Source organism: Marmota marmota, unplaced genomic scaffold, assembly GCF_001458135.2.
Source record: "Marmota marmota marmota unplaced genomic scaffold, marMar, whole genome shotgun sequence".
Lineage (NCBI taxonomy): Eukaryota > Metazoa > Chordata > Mammalia > Rodentia > Sciuridae > Marmota > Marmota marmota.
The window spans coordinates 5332508-5336697 of NW_026000168.1; the positions used below are offsets into that span (position 1 = coordinate 5332508).

The 4190-nt window shown below is 42.5% G+C and overlaps 1 protein-coding gene across 4 annotated transcripts in view; it reads right to left on the reverse strand.

Moving 5' to 3' along the window:
• Cntn3 (contactin 3) overlaps positions 1-3918 on the reverse strand; it is a 260616-nt gene extending 256698 nt beyond the window's left edge. The window contains exon 1 of one of the 4 annotated variants that reach the window (XM_048787016.1): positions 3683-3918. The gene's annotated coding sequence lies outside the window, so the exon portion shown is untranslated. The remainder of the gene's footprint in view (positions 1-3682) is intronic. The other 3 variants (XM_048787014.1, XM_048787015.1, XM_048787013.1) reach the window with 3 other exon arrangements.
• Between the last annotated feature and the right edge of the window lie 272 nt (positions 3919-4190).

Consider the following 4190-nt stretch of genomic DNA (forward strand, 5'->3'; position numbering starts at 1 on the left):
GCTGCTGGCCTCCTCTGTGGTCTGACCGGTGTGGAGAACCGAGATGGACCGCTTCCTTCCCCCGTCTCGAACCCAGAATTCAGCCCTGAGTAAGGTGCTTGCGCGGCTGGCAGAAACTGCAGCGCTGTAACCCTGCGTCTCTATCCCAGCGCGCGCTGCAGACTCTAGCCGCGGGGCGATTTGCTGAATAAGCAGTGTTACCCTCCGTGCGACAAACCTCTCGCGTTTGAGTCCCCGTAGCCGATCCTTGTGCGATGGAAATCCTTCATCCAGGTTCCGGAGCACCCCACTATTGCTGGAAATTCCTAACAAGATAATCCTTTAGCCGTCCTGACTTGTCATACTCCCACACAGTGAAGCAGCACACGGGGGCAATGCACTCCCCTCACCGCCATCTTCCTTCTCCTGACTGGAAGTTTTCACAAATACATATTCCAGTTTTCCCAATGTGCTCAGAATGTGAGGATATTAAAGAATCAGGCAGGCTCTTTAGAGAAGACCACCTGGCAGGGGCAGCAATGAGCTGCCAGGTACACTCCCCAGGGAAATGGGGCAGCTACAGTTTTACTGTTTCATTATTTGTGTGTGCATGTGTGTGTGTGTGTGTGCGCGAGAGAGAGAGAGAGAGAGAGAGAGAGACAGAGAGAGAGAGAGAGAGAGTGTGTGTGTGTGTGTGTGTAGTATATTGTAGTTCTAGACAACAGTTGCAAGCCTATTGTATAATTTTCCTCATAAGTTGTAGACTTAAAAAACAAAGAAAAAAGCACAGGACTGGCCTAGGAAGACCTGCCTATAGACAAAATATGGCCTCTAAGCTATGAATCTGAGGCCTTTGAGTAAAGCCTCTTGCAGTAAAATAAGGAGAACAGCAACAACAAAAGCCCTAATGAGGGACACATAAAGACAGTTCTGCCATGCTCACTTCTTGGCTAGTCATTTCCCTGTGCACCCGACTGGAGGCCCCAAAGCCAATCACAATGCCCAGCCCTGAGCAGACACTCACAGCAATATGTGCCAGATTGATGAACATCAGATTCTAGCCAGGAGTTGCCACACTTGGCTCCGTATGAGACCATCTGGGGGGGTTCTACTGATCCCTTGATCCACTGAATCATAATTTCTAGGCATCAGGCCCAGAATTTGTTAAAAAAAAAAAAAAAAAAACTTTCCAAAGTTATTGTGCTGCAGGATTATCAACACATTCAGGAACCATGGGCTCAGACATAATGAGCTCCCAGGCCAGTCCTGGCTGTCAGTGACAAAACTGAACGGGATCTTCACCTCTGCAGAGGGCACCATTATTAACTTGGGTTTTTTTTTTTTTTTCCTGAATCTTCCCCTTTTCCTACTTCCTTGACTCTTCGCCTCAGGGATGGTTGAGACAGAAGGTAAAGTTGTTTCCCCAGATGAGCTGCTTCCAGAAGCTACACCTTCCAAAAGAAAAAAAAAAAAAGCACTGAAAACACTGAGACAACAGAACCTCAGTGGGAAACACATTAACAAAGAGGAAGAAATTCCTTCAAGGATTAAAAAGGTATTTCCCAAGGATGGAGATCCATAGGGGAGAGCAAAATCCCAAGAGAAAATGGGTTCCTTAGAGCTTGGAAGCAAAAAGTCTTACAAGAAATTCCAAAACCCAAAATTAGGAAAGGAAATTTTAGAAGAAGAGACACAAAGATGGAGACAACGTGGGCAGATGAATGAATCCTGGCCCCTCCTTCTAGATGGCTCATCTCACAATCCATTAACCCTGCCAAGACTCTGGGGAATAGGACTGGACACCTGGGCAAACAGAATGGGAATTGACCACACAAGGAAAAAAATCTACCTTGAGTCCTAAAAATATAGGAAGCCCTCTGACCTGGTGAGCTGCTACTGCAACTCTTAACCCCCTCTACCCAGAGACTTTTTATATAAACTGGGGTGGGGGTGAGCCTTAGTTGGAAGCCTTTTGTGCAGATTAAGTAGTCACTGTGGAGCACTTGGGTAAGTGCAAAAGATTGCTTCTCGTTGTGGTTATATAATCTACTGATTTCACAGTTTGAAGGCAGAGTGATTTAAGGTTTTATCACAAACTCAGAAAGCCAGGAATGCTGAACATCCACTAAAATTCTCTCCTTATGTATTCCTCCTGAGCCCAATTATTTGCAGGGTCAGGGCTCTATTATTTTACTTAGCAAAATGGGTGCTTTGAGACAACAAAAAGATAGATTCAGGTTCATGTAAGTCTTTCTGTCCATTTTGGAGATGCTCTGTTTTATTGGAGTGTGGGTATTGGAGCAGAAGTTTATTATCACTGGGGCATTCTGAAGTCCAACATATGTGATGCTATAAAGGACATACAGGATGTGTGGGCATCTGGGTGGTTTTCTTCCCTCAAGCAGGAGTGGAGTAAGAAATCAAACACAAAGCTGCTGTTTCTATAGGGACTAACAACTCAAAGCCAGAAGATTTGCAGCCAGAACCCAACCCCTGTCTTCACCATATTCTAGGATGATATTTAGTCCTGGTGTACATGGCTCGGCTGCACCAATGATGCACAGCCATGGCCAGTCCCAATTGGGCAGGAACATGCTCCTGAGTATCACCCGTGGTACATCAAAAATAGTTTAGTTGATTTTGTGCCTTATACAGTAGAATATAAAAGATTTTTTCCTAGTATTTTAAAAAAGAAAGTCTCACATTAATTTCAATAGATGCTAAGATGTCTTTCTGTGCTCACCCTCTCTCATAGATGGGGCTGAACATAAATATAAAGCACATCTGACTCAGAATGGATGGAAACCATGAGATGAAAACATCTAATGTGAAACTTGGTGATTTGCTTTTAATAAAAGTATTGAGGACTGAATATTGATGCTAAGAAATGTTTTTCTTTAAGTATTCAAAGGCTAGTGCTGACAGTCATTTCTACCATTTGTTGATGATCTTGTGCCTAGCACTAAAATCATGTAATCCTCCCAAAGCCCAATGAAGGTCATATGATTATTCCTATTCATAGAGAAGGAATCTAAGGCTTAAAGTGTTCTACCCAGCTAACAACGAGTGGCCAGCACTTCCATCCAGCGACTCTTACAACAGCAACAACTACATGCCCAGTTTCTGGAGCTCCCATATGCTCCCCTCACAAGATTAAAATAACAGCTCCCCAAGGGATGAGAAGAAAAGTAAGTACTTAATACAACATCAGCACTCAGGTGGGTGCACCACGGAATTCTGGTACTTCTATTTTGCTAAGTATTACTTGTCATTTTTTCCCACTTTTGAGCTCCCTGAAATGTACTATGCTCCTTTAAGACACTGAGGAAAGGATAGAGAAAGTGAGGAAAGAACCAACATTTGGAAGTAAAATGAAAAGAATATGTAGCTACTATGAAAAAATATCCTAATGCAATAAAAACATAAAGGAATTATGTCCCATTTCCACCTTGTGTTTGTTCAGAGAGTGGCTCCATTTGCAATGAAGAGCCGAAGATGAACTAGCAGAGAGTTTTCCAGAAGCACATACATAAAATCCAGACCTGCATGACCTGTCAGGCAGCACAGTCTATTATGGAAGTTTGGCTTCTACAAGGTTACTACTCCAGGGAACAATGTTTCTAAGAACCAAGAAAATGCATAGTTAGGGAAATACCACCTTCTCCCAGGACTGGCAGCCATCCATGTTGGAGGAAGTACATACCTGAAATAGAAAGTCAGACTTTTCAGCAGGCAATTCCTCTCTGATTTCTATTTCTGTATACATATTTTTCCAAGATTTCCTTCATGGATTCCCCAGCATCGCTCTGTCATTAAATATAGTGGAAGAATGCACAGAAGTGAGAATATACAATAAGGAACACTTCTAGATTCTCAAATTCACTGAACTTCCCTTGCATGGTGTCTAAGATTAATACTTCCATCCTTAACACATGTGTGGCTATGAACCCTAATTTGCTTATGAATGCCGACTTGGGCACTCAGAACACATTTTCTGTATTGTTATTATATATATATATATATATATATATATATATATATATATATATNTATACAATAGGCTTGCAACTGTTGTCTAGAACTACAATATACTACACACACACACACACACATACACACACACATACTGCTTCTCCAAGCAGATGATGGACACCTTAGCAATGTTACTAAAGTTTGCTGAGTATTTTCCACATGCCAGGCTTTACTGAATG